The sequence below is a fragment of the Pristiophorus japonicus genome, chromosome 5 (assembly GCF_044704955.1).
Source record: "Pristiophorus japonicus isolate sPriJap1 chromosome 5, sPriJap1.hap1, whole genome shotgun sequence".
NCBI classification, from domain to species: domain Eukaryota; kingdom Metazoa; phylum Chordata; class Chondrichthyes; family Pristiophoridae; genus Pristiophorus; species Pristiophorus japonicus.
This window is the reverse complement of record NC_091981.1, coordinates 268733495-268752653: the sequence shown is the minus strand read 5'-3', so window position 1 is coordinate 268752653 and position 19159 is coordinate 268733495. Positions and strand designations below refer to the sequence as shown.

At 44.0% G+C, this 19159-nt stretch overlaps 2 long non-coding RNA genes across 2 annotated transcripts in view; one reads left to right on the top strand and one right to left on the bottom strand.

Moving 5' to 3' along the window:
* LOC139264004 (uncharacterized) overlaps nt 1–19159 on the bottom strand; it is a 185934-nt gene that overhangs the window by 52997 nt on the left and 113778 nt on the right. The window lies entirely within an intron of this gene.
* LOC139264005 (uncharacterized) lies at nt 1870–10731 on the top strand. The gene is made up of 3 exons (XR_011593274.1): nt 1870–1950; nt 4486–4640; nt 10651–10731. It is a non-coding gene; the product is annotated as an uncharacterized lncRNA (long non-coding RNA).

Below are 19159 nucleotides of genomic sequence, written 5' to 3'. Positions count from 1 at the left end.
CCAGTCCCTCCGGTGCCCACCTCTCACAGAAGGCCGCGAGGGTACCGGTGGACACCGCATGCTCCATCTCTAAGGACACCCTGGCTCGGATGTATCTGCGGAAGAGAGGCAGGCAGTCAGGCTGAATGACGCCTCGACCGCTCGCTGCCTTGACTGGTTAATGGCCCCCTTGGCCATGCCCAGGAGCAGTCCTACGAGGAGGCCTTCCGACCTGCCCGCTCCCCTCCGCACAGGGTGCCCAAAGATCAGGAGCGTGGGACTGAAGTGCAGCCAGAATTTGAGGAGCAGCCCCTTCAAATAATGGAATAGGGGCTGCAACGTCGTGCATTCAATAAAAACGTGGAACACGGATTCCTCTAGACCGCAGAAATGCAACGGCTTTACAACTCTTTTAGAGTAAACAAAATAAACATTAGATCAAGTGCCCCCCCCGATCTGGGGGACACTCCAGACACTTTTAACTGCCCTCTTTTTTTTTGTGTTTTTTTTTTGTGTTTTTTTGTGATTTTCTTTGGTGATTTTTTGGGGCATTAAAATGATATATTTTACAAGTGCCCCCTATAAAAGGGGAGGGCGACACTAAAACCGGCAATTAAAACAAATTAAACTTTAAAACATATAAAATCAAATTAAAATTTGGTTGCCGGGGTAACGATGCACTCCAGTTCCTCCGGTGCCCACCTCTCGCGGAAGGCCGCCAGCGTACCGGTGGACACCGCGTGCTCCATCTCCAAGGACACCCTGGCCCGGATGTAGGCGCGGAAGAGAGGCAGGCAGTCGGGCTGAACGACCCTCTCGACCGCCCGCTGCCTGGACCGGTTAATGGCCACCTTGGCCGTGCCCAGGAGCAGTCCTACGAGGAGGCCCTCTGACCTGTCCGCTCCCCTCCGCACCGGGTGCCCAAAGATCAGGAGTGTGGGACTGAAGTGCAACCAGAAATTGAGGAGCAGCCCCTTCAAATAATGAAACAGGGGATGCAACCCCGCACATTCAATAAAAACATGGAACACGGATTCCTCTAGACCGCAGAAATGCAACGGCTTTACAAACCTGTGAGCATACTCACAGGTGCATACATAACACAACCTATTTCTTTGGCCAAGCTTTCGGTCACCTGTCCTAATGGATCCTTCTTTGGCTCGGTGTCCATTTTTTTCATTGCTAACGCTCCTGTGAAGTGTCGTGGGACGTTTTACTAAGTTAAAGGCGCAATATAAATGCAAGTTATTGCCATTACTGATTGTCTGGAAGAGTCAGGAGGAATGTTTTTCAGTCATTTGCCTCAGGAAATTAAATTACTGGGATAAAAATCTATGCTAGACTGTGTGCAGTCTGTGGGAGCAGCAGTCGCTCGATGGGCCAAAATTGCCTTTTCCAGTTCCATCCTTACTTATGTTCTGAAGCAGTTGTGAGAGTGAGTCTGATGCAGGGAAGAAGGAGTGAGCCTAACTTGAGGTGAGTGAGTCCAGAGTCTAACTGAACTAGATTTACAAGGCGTTGATATATGCTGAAGTATCAGAAAGTATCAGAAAGGCTTTAGACCTATTGATGTCATCGGACAATTTTTCAACAGCCTTCAACAGCACCACAACAAAGTTCTTAACATCGACATATTTGTCATCCTTCATCTAAACAACTGATGATGGAGAACTTGCAGAGGATCTGAAAAAGTTCTAAATATTTGGCTGAACGCTTTTGCATGTAAATGGCTGAGAAAGAGGCAAATAACTAGGTTTTTTTCTAAAATAATAAAAGATCGAGATTTAACCATTATAACCTGCCACTACCATTATGCAAATGCAGTCATGGTAAAGCAGGAAGTACATTTCTGTTCTGCTATAAACCCTTGACGTCAACAGGATGTAGAATTAGTGAGGTGACTTTCTGTCGTTTTTCCAAGCTTTGCGCTATGATGTGCGATGCGTTTTAATTGTTCTCGTGAACACCAAGGTAACTACTTTTAAGTAGGTTCCTGAGAAATGTTTTATGAAAAATGAAATAATTATTGTTCTGCTACCAGAATTATGCAGTGAAAGCCAGCCTAAAGCTCCCAGAGTCGCACATGTCCAAATGTGCGAGTCCTTTCAGGACTGATAGAGTTTTATAAATATTCACAGGCACAAACTCAGTTCTTCAAAGCTACTTTCATATGCAAACTTGTTCCTACAAGATGTAACTGTAGTTCAGATGTAATCGAATAGCCTCTTGGGCTTTCTTGTCACACCAAAAAATGTAATTCAAGGCATCAAGGTCATTCTTCTTCCATTAGATAAATCATTCAACAGATATGTCATTGCCTCATTGACCCAGATTATAAAGTATTAACCTCTGATCTTCGAAATGATTCATCCTTCTCAATCTGAGTGATAAAAATATCTTCACAGACATTGTGGAGGTGGTTTATTAAATAACATGAGGAAAGACTGGTGCAGGAGCTGATATTGGAAGGATAAAGAACCCTTTTGGATAAATATCTCTGAGGGAAAATTTCAATCGGTTTCATATTAGAATAATTGATAATGATTATTGGAAATCTATTACTAATACATCAGCATATCAATGTTAATCAATGATTGCATTAGGATTGGCTAATTGATTTCTCGTGCTGATCTATCTTTCTTGCATTTCCAAACACTCAACTTCCACTTTTCCTTCAGTTTTAAACTGTCCCCATTTGATGTGGAGTATAACCTGGAAGTTGTGCATGGAAATATCTTACTGCACTGCCCAAACTATGCCCAGAATTTCCAGGAACCCCGGCCCACCACCAGAAGAAGTATGTTGTGATGGGGAGGATATCAATCTGTCAGTCTGCACTGCTCCCCGAATGCCCCCACCCCCAAATCCCCAAGGTCGAAGCCATTTGAGTAATAGGGAAGGGGGTGCCTGTGCTCTAACAGCGCGGCTGGGGATCACACCCGGCGGGCAGCGGGACCTGGGAGCGGTAACTTGTCGGGAGGGGAGGGGGTGGGGTGGGGCGGTTAATGGCCATGTAGACCAGTTTGAGCTAAGTTTTCAAAGCGCTGCTGTACTGCTCCTCTAAAGACAATCGATCTCTGATATCGATCACTGTTTGAGTGCATCGTGTGGCAGAAAGCAGAAAAGTGCAAAGTGATACATTTTGGTAGAAAGAATGAGGAGAGGAAATATAAACTAAAGGGTACAATCCTAAAGGGGGTACATGAATAGATAGACCTGGGGATATATGTGCACAAATCATTGAAGGTGGCAGGGCAGGTTGAGAAAGCAGTTAAAAAAGCTTACTGGATCCTGGGCTTCATAAATAGAGGCACAGAGTACAAAAGCGGAGAAATTATGATGAACCTGTATAAAACACGGGTTCAGCCTCAACTGGAGCATTGTGTCCAATTCTGGGCACCACACTTTAGGAAGGATGTGAAGGCCTTAGAGAGGGTGCAGAAAAGATTTACAAGGATGATTCCAGGGATGAGGGACTTCAGTTACTTCGATAGACTGGAGAAGCTGGGGTTGTTCTCCTTAGAGCAGAGAAGGTTGAGAGAAGATTTGATAGAGGTGTTCAAAATCATGAGGGGTCTACACACAGTAGAGATAGAGAGAAACTGTTCCCATTGGCAGAAGGGTTGAGAACCAGAGGATACAGATTTAAGGTGATTGGCAAAAGAATCAAAGGTGACATAAGAAAAAACTTCTGTACACAGCGAGTGGTTAGGATCTGGACTGAACTGCCTGATGAATAGTGGAGGCAGACTCAATCACGGCTTTTAAAGAGGAGTTGTATAAGTACCTGAAATAAAATTTTTTACAGGGCTATGGGGAAAGGACAGTGGAGTGGGACTAGCTGAGGTGCTCTTGCAGAGAGCTAGCACTCGACGGGCCGAATGGCCTTCTTCTGTGCTGTAACCATTCTATCATTCTATGATATGCCTGTTTCATGCACTGCTGGCCAAGCGCTGGATGGAACTGGGAGGATTTCCAGGATGTGCCAATATCCCACTAGTCCTGCCCCTAAAGGTGATGTTATGACAATAGTTTAGGTGGGCGGAAGAAATGCCTGCCCCACCTCAGAAATAGGCCAGGCACTTCTTCCGCCCACAGGAGTAGGCCATTCAACTCCTCGGGCTGTTCCCTCAATTAAATCATGGCTAATCTGTACCTTAATTCCATTTACCTGCCGTTGATCCATATCCTTTGATACCCATACCCAATAAAAATCTGTCAATTATCAAGGTCTAAAACTATATTGTTATTAAAGATGAACCCGCAGCTAAATAATTTCAAACATTAAGAACTAATGTCTGGAAGTAATTGTTTGTAACATTAGTGAATGAACATCTATTTAAACAGGTCAATACATCTGTTAAAATGACAGACAAAAGAATGTCATACAACCATATTATGTAGTTGTGCACTTATATTGCAAATATTAATTTCAAGGCTGAAATCTATCAGACCATAAGACTTTAGTCTTTTGTTGTTTACATGTTCAGTAATTTTTTTTAACAGCATTTCTCTTTAACACGGAGAAAGAGAACACGCCCCATGGTTCGGAGGTGACAGCAAGTCAGTTACATACAAGGAGAGAAAAATGTCGTGATTAAATTCAATATTGTACAGAGCGGCTGATAAAAGCATCCTGTGAAATCTACTTTATCATAAAGGTATATTATAATAAGTGCAATTTTGCAGCAATCTGTGCCTTTGTAAAGAGGGGAAGACCACGACACCCCCTACAATAAACAAACTGTTAGGTATTTGGGATGCCTGTAACTCTCTATTTGAAGAAAAGCAAATTCTCATGTAATTTACGGCATCTTGTGTTCATGTTTCCATAACAGAGATGAAGATTATTTGTTAGTCTTTAAACATTTTTAATTCTCCTCTTTCTCTGTTTCTTTCACGCACACACACAACATTCCCTGTTCTAACATCACAAGATCACAATCCAGGATCGAGCAACAGTCAGGAAGCAGGTTTCTTGGGAATTTCCATTGCCAATGGCTGTGACACATTCACATGCAGCAGATACTGTAAAGTTTCTTTTTCCCCAAAATGTACTTCCCTTTTCTTCCCTGAAAGCACCAGCCCACACTGGGGTAAAGTTCCACCGGGCCCAGTGAAAGAAGCAGAAGATGAAGAGCTTGTATTTATCATCATCATGGGCGGTCCCTCGAAATCGAGGAAGACTTGCACCATTTGGAAAATGGTGACATGATAGGTCCAAGTCAGCATGGATTTGTGAAAGGGAAATCATGCTTGACAAATCTTCTGGAATTTTTTGAGGATGTTTCCAGTAAAGTGGACAAAAGAGAACCAGTTGATGTGGTATATTTGGACTTTCAGAAGGCTTTCGACAAGGTCCCACACAAGAGATTAATGTGCAAAGTTAAAGCACATGGGATTGGGGGTAGTGTGCTGATGTGGATTGAGAACTGGTTGTCAGACAGGAAGTAAAGAGTAGGAGTAAATGGGTACTTTTCAGAATGGCAGGCAGTGACTAGTGGGGTACCGCAAGGTTCTGTGCTGGGGCCCCAGCTGTTTACATTGTACATTAATGATTTAGACGAGGGGATTAAATGTAGTATCTCCAAATTTGCGGATGACACTAAGTTGGGTGGCAGTATGAGCTGCGAGGAGGATGCTATGAGGCTGCAGAGTGACTTGGATAGGTTAGGTGAGTGGGCAAATGAATGGCAGATGAAGTATAATGTGGATAAATGTGAGGTTATCCACTTTGGTGGTAAAAACAGAGAGACAGACTATTATCTGAATGGTGACAGATTAGGAAAAGGGAAGGTGCAACGAGACCTGGGTGTCATGGTACATCAGTCATTGAAGGTTGGCATGCAGGTACAGCAGGCGGTTAAGAAAGCAAATGGCATGTTGGCCTTCATAGCAAGGGGATTTGAGTACAGGGGCAGGGAGGTGTTGCTACAGTTGTACAGGGCCTTGGTGAGGCCACACCTGGAGTATTGTGTACAGTTTTGGTCTCCTAACTTGAGGAAGGACATTCTTGCTATTGAGGGAGTGCAGCAAAGATTCACCAGACTGATTCCCGGGATGGTGGGACTGACCTATCAAGAAAGACTGGATCAACTGGGCTTGTATTCACTGAAGTTCAGAAGAATGAGAGGGGACCTCATAGAAACGTTTAAAATTCTGACGGGTTTCGACAGGTTAGATGCAGGAAGAATGTTCCCAATGTTGGGGAAGTCCAGAACCAGGGGTCACAGTCTAAGGATAAGGGGTAAGCCATTTAGGACCGAGATGAGGAGAAACTTCTTCACCCAGAGAGTGGTGAACCTGTGGAATTCTCTACCACAGAAAGTAGTTGAGGCCAATTCACTAAATATATTCAAAAGGGAGTTAGATGAAGTCCTTACTACTCGGGGGATCAAGGGGTATGGCGAGAAAGCAGGAAGAGGGTACTGAAGTTTCATGTTCAGCCATGAACTCATTGAATGGCGGTGCAGGCTAGAAGGGCTGAATGGCCTGCTCCTGCACCTATTTTCTATGTTTCTATGTTTCTATGTTTCCACTCTAAAAGTGAGTTCTCAGGTGACTGTACAGTCCAATGCGGGAATTACAGTCTCTGTCACAAGTGGGGCAGACAGTGGTTAAAGAAAAGGGTGGGTGGGGGAGTCTGGTTTGCCGCACGCTCCTTCCACTGTCGGCGCTTAGTTTCTGCATGCTCTAGGCGACGAGACTGGAGATGCTTAGCGCCCTCCCGGATTCTCTTCCTCCATTTTGGGCGCTCTTGGGCCAGAGATTCCCAGGTGCCGGTGGGGATGTTGCACTTTATCATATTTATATAGCATCTTTCACGACCTCAGGACGTCCCAAAGCACTTTACAGCCAATGAAGTATTTTTGAATTGTAGTCACTGTTGTAATGTAGGAAACAATGCAACCAATTTGCGCAGAGCAAGGTCCCACAAATAGCAATGAGATATTGACCATATCTATTTTAGTGTTGGATGAGGGATACATATTGGCCAAAAGACTAGGGAGAAGTCCCTTGTGCTTTTTCAAAATAGTGCTGTGGGATCTTTTACGTCCACCTTAGAGGGAGCCTCGGTTTAACATCTCATCTGAAAGACTCAACCTACAGTATCGCACCCAGGTAGGCATTCTTTATGCATGAATCTAGACAGTGGATGTTGGCAGGATACTCGGCTACATGTGAGCCAAATCCTAACCTCTACTCACATCCACATACATGTACAGGAATAGAAACACTGGTGCCAAAATTGCCCCTCCCAATAAGACCTCTGACAGCCAGGTCGACCCAACAGTTATGCCTCCCCAGGTTCGGCCGCGCCACCATAAGGCAGCTTGGCTCCCCGTCTTGGGTGCCAGGCCACTGGCCCGGCTGAAAGCCTCCCTGGTGGCCCAGTGGACTTAACTGAAAATAAGCAAAGCTCACAGCAGCCCTCCTCTTTAACTGACGTTGACTGCAAGGGCAATTCCGCCCCTCAGCCGCAATTACATCCACCCCGATCAAAAATAACTTCCAAGTGCCGAATATCAACGCCTTCTCCGCTGTAACCCATGCAGCAGAGAAAAGCTTCAAAGAGGGGAAGGGCGCCCCTGTTTCGGGTGGAGGTGAATTTCTACCCCACTTTATTTTTTCCCCACCCTAGACTATAACCAGTAAGGCCAGAGGAAGTAACCCTACTGACACCCCATCTAACCCAACGCAGAGTGGCCTTCGATCTTGCAATAGTAATGGCGACTGCAAGGAGTGTCTTAAAGGAGGAGAGAGAGTTAGAGAGGTGGAAAGTATAGGGAGGGAATTCAAGAGCTTAGGGCCCAGGCAGCTGAAGGCAAGGCCACCAATGATGGAGTGATGAAAATTGGGAATACAAGAGGCAGAGATCTCGGAGGATAAGAACATAAGAAATAGGAGCAGGAGTAGGCCATTTGGCCCCTCGAGCCTGCTCCACCAATCAAAAGATCATGGCTGATCTGGTCATGGACTCAGCTTCACTTCCCTGCCCGCTCCCCATAACCCTTTACTCCCTTATCGCTCAAAAATCTGTCTATCTCCACTTTAAATATATTCAATGACCCCACCTAACAGCTCTCTGGGGCAGGGATTTACAACCCTCTGAGAGAAGAAATTCCTCCTCATCTCAGTTTTAAATGGGCGGCCCCTAGTTTTAGTTTCCTCTCTGCATCCACCTTGTCGAGCCCCCGCATTATCTTATAAGTTGTAGGGCTGGAGGAGATAGGGAGGGAGCAAGGCCATGTAGAGATTTGAAAACAAGGATGAGAATTTTAAAATTGAGGCATTGTCAGACCAGAAGCCAATGTAGGTTTGCGAGTACTGGGGTAATGGGTGAACAGGACTTGGTGTGAGCTAGGCAACAGCATCATTACACCATGTTCTGGTTATACCACAGATAATGAATCCTGACTTTACTTCAATGACCTCTTTAAAACCTTGGGAAAGGGATACGCAGCTGAAACATGCGCAAAAAGCAGATCACAAAGCAATCACTAGGCATAATGCTGGCAAAAGGCAACCACCAGATTAGTCGTGTGAAACAACATTCCGTGCACTTGTGTTGTAAAGTAGACTGATGTGGAAGTAACACCAAAGATGATAGAGTTCAGAAGAAGGGCTTTTCAATGTGTTACCAGCCACAGGAAGTGCACCGTAATGCCAGCATTCTCAGTGCCCATTGGGTGGTGAAAAACAAGTAAATATGAACTTCCAAATAAGCTGTCATCGCCATGAGGAATTCCGACAAGGAATACTGAAGTGATGTGAACTTGCAGTGACCAAGTTACAGAGTATGCTTTGAAGTAAATTGAGCCCTTGCTGAGAGAAATGCTTCTGTAAACTTTTACTACATTGCATCTCTTTTCCAGATCTATTTTCAATGCCATGCTTTCGCATAGAAGTCTTTAATGCTCTAGGTTTTCTTTCACCCTCCACCGCATCTAATTCTCTCTCTACTGAGGGCACGGACAAGGGAGGATGACACTATGAGTGCTGTGTCTCATTCAGTACTTCATCCAATTGGTCATTCTTCATGTCAACCTGAACAGTGAGTGAATGCTGTCCGACTATTTGATCATGGAAGGCATCGCAACTAAGCGATTTTCTGTCCTCACCCAACTTCCACACTTTATAGCAGGAATCACTAGATCTGAAGTATAAAAGGGCTAAAAGGGTTCAATTATGAAGACTGGTTGCATAGACGGGCATTGTAATCTCTTGAATACAGAAGACTTAGTGGTGATTTAATTGAGGTGTTTAAGATGATTACGGGATTGATAGGGTAGATAGAGAGAAACTATCTCCTCTGGTGGGGGAGTCCCAAATTAGGGCGCATAACCTTGAAATTAGAGCTAGGCCATTCAGGGGTGATGACAGGAAGCACTTCTTCATACAAAGGGTAGTGGACATAAAATCATAGAATGATACAGCACAGAAGGAGGTCATTCAGCCTATCGTGCCTGTATTGGCTCTTTGAAAGAGTTTTCCAATTAGTCCCACTCCCCCGCTCTTTCCCCATAGCCCTGAAAATGTTCCCCCTTCAAGTATTTATCCAATTCCCTTTTGAAAGTTATTATTGAATCTGCCTCCACTCATCATCATCATAGGCAGTCCCTCGGGATCGAGAAAGTCTTGCTTCCATTCTTAGCATGAGTTCTTAGGTGGCTGTACAGTCCATTACGAGAACCACAGTCTCTGTCACAGGTGGGACAGATAGTCATTGAGGGAAAGGGTGGGCAGGGAGCCTGGTTTGCTGCATGCTCCTTCCGCTGCCTGCACTTGGTTTCTGCATGCTCTCAGCGACGATACTCGAGGAGCTCAGCGCCCTCCCGAATGCACTTCCTCCACTTAGGGCGGTCTATGGCCAAGGACTCCCAGGTGTCAGTAGGGATGTCGTACTTTATCAGGGAAGCTTTGAGGGTGTCCTTGTAACGTTTCCTCTGCCTGCCTTTGGCTCGTTTGCTGTGGACGAGTTCCGAGTAGAGCGCTTGCTTTGGGATTCTCGTGTCTGGCATGCGAACTATGTGGCCTGCCCAGCGGAGCTGATCAAGTGTGGTCAGTGCTTCAATGCTGGTCAGTGTGGTCAGTGCTCCACTACCCTATCAGGCAGTGCGTTCCAGATCATAACAACTCACTGAGTAAAAATATTTCTCCTCATTTCACCTGCTTTTGCCAATTACCTTGAATCTGTGTCCTTTGGTTACTGACCTTCAGCCACTGGGTACAGTATCTCCTTAGTTGCTCTATCAAAACCTTCATCGTTTTGAACATCTCTATCAAACCTTCCCTTAACCTTCTCTGCTCTAAGGAGTACAACCACAGCTTCTCTCCCACTCTTCTCTCATCTCTCCAAGTAACTGAAGTCCCTTATTCCTGATACAATGCTAGTACATCTCCTCTGCACCCTCTCTAAGACCTTGTCATCCTTTATAACGTGTGGTGCCAAGAATTGAACACAATTCTCCAGCTGGGGCCTTACCAGTGATTTATAGCGGTTTAGCAGAACTTCCTTGTTTTTGTACTCTATGCCTCGATGTATAAAGCCAAGGAATATTGTGAATGTACCTAACGTTCTGATCAATCTCATTCACTATTTCAGCACTAAATCATTGTCAAATGATAGGCTCCTTACTTATGTAACAGGTTACACTATTGTAATTACAGGCAGATAATCACGTTCTACCATGCATGTAAAGAAAGCTCCGTCTTTCCCCACGGGGTTACTCACAGTGCCTTTGATGACAGTGGTGCAGTGCATGGAGAACGCAGTTGTGGTAAGGAGAACAAATGATATTTTCATGCCTGTGTCGTATTATTTTACAGGTGTGAAATATAATCCAAAGAGAATATGAAAATAACAGTGACAGAATAGAATTAAATATGCCGCGAATAATAGATAATCTCTTGGAAGGGCTAAGGGGACATCAAAAACCATGAGATCATATGCAAGGTATCTATTTTTATTGATTATATAGGTTGTGAACAGTGCAAAGGTAGCCTTATTCTATTTACTGGTGTTTTAATTAATGGGATAATGGCTGTGCGACCTCCGTTGTTGGCTTATCATTTCACATTATTGATCATTGCTGATGGTGTCTCTGATGAAGGTATAATAATGGTGCTGACTCATTCAATGCCGGCAATTGCTGATTAAAAGGCAACCATGTGCCCCCTTTTTAGAGGGGCACAACAAATAAAGACTGTAAATTAACAATACATTTTTAAAGGAACTTTAACAAATTAAATTAAAATTCTATGACAGGTTGTGATAATTCACTCCAGTCCCTCCGGTACCCATTGGTCGCGGGAGGCCTCGAGCGTACCGGTGGACATCCCGTACTCCGTCTCCAGGAACACCCAGGCGCAAATGTAGCCGCGGAAGAGAAGCAGACAGTCGGGCCGAATGACCCCATCGACCGCCCGCTGCCTGGACCTATTGATGGCCACCTTGGCCATAATAATGGTGTTTTCGTCAATATACATTTGTCAACAATTGATTACCAGCGAATAACATGGTTAGTGGACCTGAGTCCGTGATCGGATCAGCCATGATCATATTAAATGGCGGAGCAGGCTCGAGGGGCCAAATGGCCTACTGCTGCTCTTATTTCTTATGTTCTTATGGTAGTGTATTTAAGACAGATAGTAAATCGGTACAAAATCAAAATACTGCGGATGATGGAATCTGAAATAAAAACAGAAAATGCCAGAAATCTCAGAGGGTCAGGCAGCATCCGTGGAGAGAGAAACAGAGTTAACGTTTCAGGCCAATGAGGTTCTGACGAAGGGTCATCGACCTGAAATGTTAACTCTGTTTCTCTCTCCACAGATGCTGCCTGATCTGCTGAGTATTTCCAACATTTTTTGGTTTTATTATAGTGAACAGGTAGTTGCAAGTGAGTTGTAAGTTTAACAAGTGAAGGCTTCATAAGTTGCACCGAATAAGTGTAATTCAAATTGTTTACAGCACATTACAATACGACCCATCCTGTGCGTTGCCATGGCGCATGCAAGGATGATATCACACAAATTCCAACAATGTAAGAATCTATTGATATGGGAAGCTGATTTTAGTGCCAAAATAACATTACAGATTTGTCATCGAATTAATGTCTTACTGATTTTCATCCAGCTGTACCTAGCTCCAAAAAAGTGAGACCGCAGGAACCTATTCCCTGTGGGCGCGTTCAGATCATTTACAAGAAGCCATCTCTCTCTCAAACTTCAGTTGCTACCTTACCTAAAGCCATCAAGTCTGCTAGGTTGGTTAGAGTGAAATTGAAACCACTGAAGCAGTGCAGTGTGGCTCACATTGGACATTGGAGCTCGGCTGGGCTGCTGCGGGAAGGTGCCAGCAGGGCTCAAACCCTGAGACACACGGAGACAAGGGGGAGCGAGAGGGAGAGTCACCAGCCCCTGCAAATCCTCACAGCCAGTTATTCAGTGGCAGAGAGTGGAAGGTTGTCGACTCAACGACAACAACTTGTACTTGTATAGCGCCTTTAATGTGGTAAAACATTTCAAGGCATTCCATAGGAGCATTATCGAACAAAATTTGACACCGAGCGCATAAGGAGATATTTGAGCATTTAGAAGAGTCAGTTACACTCAATTAGTGGGACTCTTGCCTCTAAGTTAAAAGATTGTGGCTTCAACTCCAGCACATAGAGAAGGCTTTAGAAACACCTCTTTTACCTCCAAAAAATGAGCGCTATTTGCATTGAAAGTTGTGCCGCAATCTTGCACTCCCGTTTCATGCACAGAATCTACCATTGCTACTTTGAATTGCCGCTTCTTTTAGGTGTGCAGCGTGGCCGCCTGAAATTTAAATGTCTTACGCTTGATTAAGGACCTGAAAGCTCTTTTAACAGGGCCCTAGTGTCCTAATCGCTAATTCTAAATCAGTCACGGAAATCATGGGCGTGAATCAGTTAGCCGAACATCTGCGTTGTGAAAATGTTGGAGTCCATTATTAAAGAAGCAATAGCAGGACATTTGGAAAAGCAGAATTCAGTCAGGCAGAGTCAGCATGGATTTATGAAGGGGAAGTCATGTTTGACAAATTTGCTGGAGTTCTTTGAGGATGTAACGAACAGGGTGGATAAAGGGGAACCAGTGGATGTGGTGTATTTGGACTTCCAGAAGGCATTTGACAAGGTGCCACATAAAAGGTTACTGCACAAGATAAAAGTTCACGGGATTGGGGGTAATATATTCGCATGGATAGAGGATTGGCTAACTAACAGAGAACAGAGAGTCAGGATAACTGGTTCATTCTCTGGTTGGCAACCAGTAACTAGCAGGGTGCCACAGGGATCAGTGCTGTGACCCCAACTATTTACAATCTCTATTAACGACTTGGAAGAAGGGACTGAGTGAAACGTAGCCAAGTTTGCTGACGATACAAAGAACAGAGGAAAAGCAATGTGTGAGGAGGACACGAAAAACCTGCAAAAGGACATAGACAGGCTAAGTGAGTGGGCAAAAATTTGGCAGATAGAGTATAATGTTAGAAAGTGTGAGGTCATGCACTTTGGCAGAAAAAAAAATCAAAGAGCAAGTTATTATTTAAATGGAGAAAGATTGCAAAGTGCCGCAGTACATCGGGACCTGGGGGTACTTGTGCATGAAACACAAAATGATAATATGTAGGTGCAGCAAGTGATCAGGAAGGCCAATGGTATCTTGGCCTTTATTGCAAAGAGGATGGAGTATAAAAGCAGGGAAGTCTTACTACAGCTATATAAGGTATTGGTGAGGCCACACCTGGAATACTGTGTGCAGTTTTGGTTTCCATATTTACGAAAGGATATACTTGCTTTGGAGGCAATTCAGAGAAGGTTCACTAGGTTGATTCCGGGGATGAGAGGGTTGAGTAGGTTGGGCCTCTACTCATTGGAATTCAGAAGAATGAGAGGCGATCTTATCGAAACGTATAAGATTATGAGGGGGCTTGACAAGGCGGATGCAGAGAGGATGCTTCCACTGATGGGGGAGCCTAGAACTAGAGGGCTTAATCTTAGAATAAGGGGCCGCCCATTTAAAACAGATGAGGAGAAATTTCTTCTCTCTGAGGGTTGTAAATCTGTGGAATTCGCTGCCTCAGAGAACTGTGGAAGCTGGGACAATGAGTAAATTTAAGACAGAAATAGACAGTTTCTTAAACAATAAGGGGTTAAGGGGTATGGGGAGCGGGCGGGGAAGTGGAGACATGATCTTATTGAATGGCGGAGCAGGCTCGAGGGGCCGTATGGCCTACTCCTGTTCCTATTTCTTATATTCTTATGTTCTTATGAACAGACCGGAGGGCACCATTTCCAATGAACTTCCAATGTAGCTGCTATTGTAATGTAGGAAACACGGCTGACAATCTGCGCACAGCAAGCTCCCATAAACAGCATATGTGATAATGAGCTGATAATCTGTTTTAGTGATGTTGATTGAGGGATAAATATAGGCCAGGACACTGGGAATAAATCCGCTGCTTTTCTTTGAAATAGTGCCATGGGCTTTTTTAATGCACCTGAGAGAGCAGAAAGTGCCTCAGTTTGATGTCTCATCCAAAAGACGGATTGAACCAATTGTACTTAAAGCACTTTGAGATGTTTCTGAGGAACGTGGTGCGGCGTTACATGGATTCAAGTCTTTACTTATATATATAGGCCCGGATTTTGCAGTGTGGATGACGGGTACACAGTGCATGCCATCGTAAGCCTTGTAAAAGGCCCTGCAAGTTCCCGGTTTTCACGTGCGCTGCGCATGCGAAAAAACCCGGAACTTGCGATCTGTCAAGGTTCACGTGACAGATCTACCGCACTGACCCAGAAATCACTTTGCTGACACAGAGTTGGGCAATTTTGCCCAACTATTGCCCAGCAAATGTCCATGAAATCCTTATACCTGGCCTCTTTGCACCAGTGTAAGGGTTAATATAAATCTTAAATTAAAAATGTAAAAATTAAAAAAATTAAAAAAATCATGCACAAACATTTAAAATTAGTTTAGGTAAGTGTTGGCCCGGGTTGTAATGTTCAAAAATATTTTTCAAAAATTGTAAATTTTATTGTAAATGCTTCATTGAAGGGACTTTTATTTAGATTTGAAAACAGGAACATTTATTTTTTATTCCAGTTGTATAAACGATTTAATTATTTGGGATTCCTCATCCATTTATGCGGATTCCGTTCAGGCATATCAGAAATGCTGCTTTCTGATTGGAGAACCTGGCCCATGTGATCCCAGGGACGCTTCAGAACCGCCTGCGCCCCTGTGACCCCTGGGCCTTTACGCAGGCGTTTGCCTGCAGGCTCGGGACCCGAAGTCTCCAAAGCCTGGGAGCCTGAAGGTAGATTGCTTATTTTTTTTTATCAGGCCGGAGGTGTACTGCGGAGGTACACCTCCGACCGCAAATTCCGGCCCATTTTTTTTTAAACTATTTGGGGACAGGGGGGAATCAGTCATCATAAACTCAGTGAACTCTCCAGCCACATTCAAAAATCTCAGCAAAAGAGGCCCCAGGAAACCCATCAGGGAGCCAGACACTTTCTGGCACGGGTTCCTCATTTGCTTATATAATAAACCACCAAGTCCACACCTACTCTGTCTGAAGAAAGATGAAAGTGCCTGCAAGCAGGTGAAGGCCTCTGAATCATCACCTGCCATTAAGAAGAGGAAAGCTAAGGAGCCGGGGTAAACTGAACTAGCTTTAAAAAGACACCATCAGTACAGGTGGATGCTTGCAGAGTGTGGCTGTGGTGTCCGTTGTCATTCTTTCACTGAATGATGTGCATTGATCGGGATTTCCTGCTTGTTCACAACGGATCATCTGGTGGGAAAAACTTTGTTAGATAGTTGGCGGCGAAGGGGGAACAACTTACACAACCTGTATTTATCATCTAGCCAGTCCCGTTAAGTAAGAAAGATTAGCATTCGGTATCATGCTTTAAATTTGAGACTAAGCTAAATGAACCCGACTGCAGTGCACAATAATTAAAGGCTGAACAAGAGGTATAATTCAAATCAATTATAAAAGCCCCACGTTGAAGTCAGTGCAGGTATTACAGAGTTATTCTCAGTCCTCTGTATTCGCACGGTTCTCTTAGTTCACGCACTGGATATTTTGTGTCTTCACTGAAATTAAACAGAAAACTGAGAAACCACTAAATGGCACTTGTGATCATTAACTGTGCACCTTTACAATATTGCTCAAAATGTTTACAAGGCTGGTTCATTAATCATTTCACAGCCTGATATCGACGAGGCAACAAGTTGGTTCTCGTTCTCTTTTTTTTTGGGATGCCTCAGATGTTGACTGCAAAATAACTCTGGCAGACTTTGATGAACAGTCCTCTGGCTAAGTAACCCTAGTATACCCAGCATTTGAAGATCTATTGAAGCAATGTTCATGCTATTACACTATCACCATTCATCATCGTGTTCGAATCTTACATCGAAATTATTAAAGTATGAAATGCAACTTGAAATACAGAGGGGGTGTTTTTCTTTTTGCAATGCAACCCTCACAGAAATCGTTTTATGCAGATTGCAGCTCATTCCACCAGTATTTCTCGCGTGATTTCTTTCCCCGCCCCCCCTCCCTCCTCTTTATTCTGAATCAGTTCAAATGCTTTACATAGCTACTTAGAGTTACATAGAATGCACAGCACAGAAACAGGCCATTCGGCAAACTGGCCTATGCCGGTGTTTATGCTCCACACGAACCTCCTCCCACTCTATTTACTTCATCTCACCTCGTCAACATCTCCTATTCCTTTCTCCCTCATGTACATGTTATATATGCAGACTCTGTGTAGTTACTGTATAGTTGCATAAGATGGAGACGTGTTACCTGATGTACTATCAATAAGGTTCACACTGTGTATATACTATGCTGACACCACTAGAGGGTGCAACTGGTGGAGACCGGGGTTTCCTGTCCCTGTGGCAGAGGCTGTCCACCAGAGGGCACTGCGGTGGGAGACCTGAGGGTCACCTGCATAGGTGTGCAGAGTCCAGTATAAAAGGCTGCCCACCATGCTTGATCCTCACTCTAGAGTTACAAATAAAGAACCAAGGTCACAACAGTTTGAGTACAACACATTGCCTCGTGGAGTCATTCACGTGCATTATAGGCATAACAGTACATATCTAGCTTTCCCTTAAATGCATCTATACTATTTGCCTCAACCTTCTTTATTGGATTTATTAGTTGATTATCTCATACTGATGGCCCCTAGTTTTGGACTCCCCGCAAGTGGAAATGTCTTCTCCACGTCTAACCTATCGAAATCCATCATAATTTTATAGACCTCTATCAGGTCACCTCATGTTCATCGTTCATTGTTTTTCAGTTCTGATGAAGGGCTTTACACCTAAAACATTACACAGGGGCTGAAATTCAGCTCCCCAAGAAGGTCGCTTACCGCCATGTAATGTTTGTGAGCTTGTAATGTTTGTAGCTCCACACTGTGGATGTGGATGTATCGTGTACTTCAACTACAGAGTTAATAATTAAACAGACCAGACTGTTCTGGAGGCTTCCAACAGAGCTGCCTGCCATGTTAGGAAGCTGTGTGTACTGTGCTCTGTGAATATATCACATTTGGCGGCGAGATGGGATCTTTCGGATGATTTATAGCTGAAATTTTGTTGGTGAAGGGTTCAGCCAACCGACAGAGAGACTTTGAAAGCTTCTCTGTCTTTGGAAAAAGCTATAAAATCCGAGGTAAAATACAGCACACTGTGTGAACAGCTAGAAATTAAAATAGCAGCACCCACAGGTGTAATGGGACATTTGGGTGAATATAGACACGACCGGGAATGTTTTAAAGCGTATGTGGATCGGCTAGAAATGAATTTCACTGCAAATAATATAATTGAAGTTCCAGACAATGCAGTCCAAAATCGGAATGTAAGAGGGCGATTTTTTTTATCGGAAGCTGGACAGGAATTGTTTAAAACTCTGGTAAATCTGCTTGTGCCTGACGAGCCAAAGGACACAACGCTTAAAGAAATTTTAATGAAGCTGGAGCAGCACTATAATGCCAAACTGTTAGAAATTGCTGAAAGCTATCGTTTCAGTATACAAAATCAAATGACTGATGAATGTATCAGTGATTACATTGTAGCATTAAAAAAGCTATCTATTCACTGTAATTTTGGAAATTTTCAAAACCGAGCATTGCGGGATCATTTTGTTTGTGGAGTGAAAAATGATGCGATCAGAAGAAAGTTATTGATGACGGATGACTTGACTTTTGAGATTGCTTGTCAGACAGCGAGGTCGATGGGCATGGCCGAACAATATTCCCAAGAATTTCATAATAATTACGGTCATCAGTCAACCGAGGTAAATCGCCTGCAGGTTCAAAGTAAAAGTCGGTGGGGGCCCAAAGTCTCAGAAACTGGAAATTCTAACAGAGCATCGAAGTCATGCTATAGGTGCCTGGGACAACACATTGCTCAAAGTTGTCCATACGTGAAGGCAGAGTATTTCTTCTGCAGAAAGACTGGGCACCTTGCGAAGGCATGCCGACTGAAGGGTAAACCAGTTTTCAAAGCTATGAGTCCAGCTAAAAGCTATGAGTAGAAATCCCCAGAGACTACATAGCATGGAAGAACAACAACAGGATGAGGAGATGTTGGAGTTACATGTCATCAGGAGCACAAGGTTAACGGACAGCGATTCAAAAAGTATCAAAATCCACATAGAGGTTGTGGGATTCAAGATATCAATGAAACTCGACACGGGTGCATTCATGAGTGTAGTACCAGAGTCACTATACCTCGACAAATTGTGGGATTTCCCATTGGACAAAGCCAAGATAGAGCTGCGAGGCTACTTGGGAGAGAAAATTCCTGTGGTAGGTCGTATCACTGTACCGGTGAAATACAAGGATCAATTTCAGAACTTGCCTCTAATAGTAATGAAAGGAGACAAGCCTGCCTTACTAGGAAGAAATCGGTTGAGCTCACTGAAGCGGGATTGGAGTGAGGTTTTCCGTGTGGAAACGAGATTTGCATCAACGGATGATGTTATTAAGAAGTATCCGAAGGTGTTTTGTGAAACGGGCAGTCTGATCCAAGGCTTCAAGGCGAGTGTCAGGGTGCGGAAGGACGCTAGATCGGTTTACTACAAGCCACGTTCTGTACCATATGCACTCAAAGAGAAAGT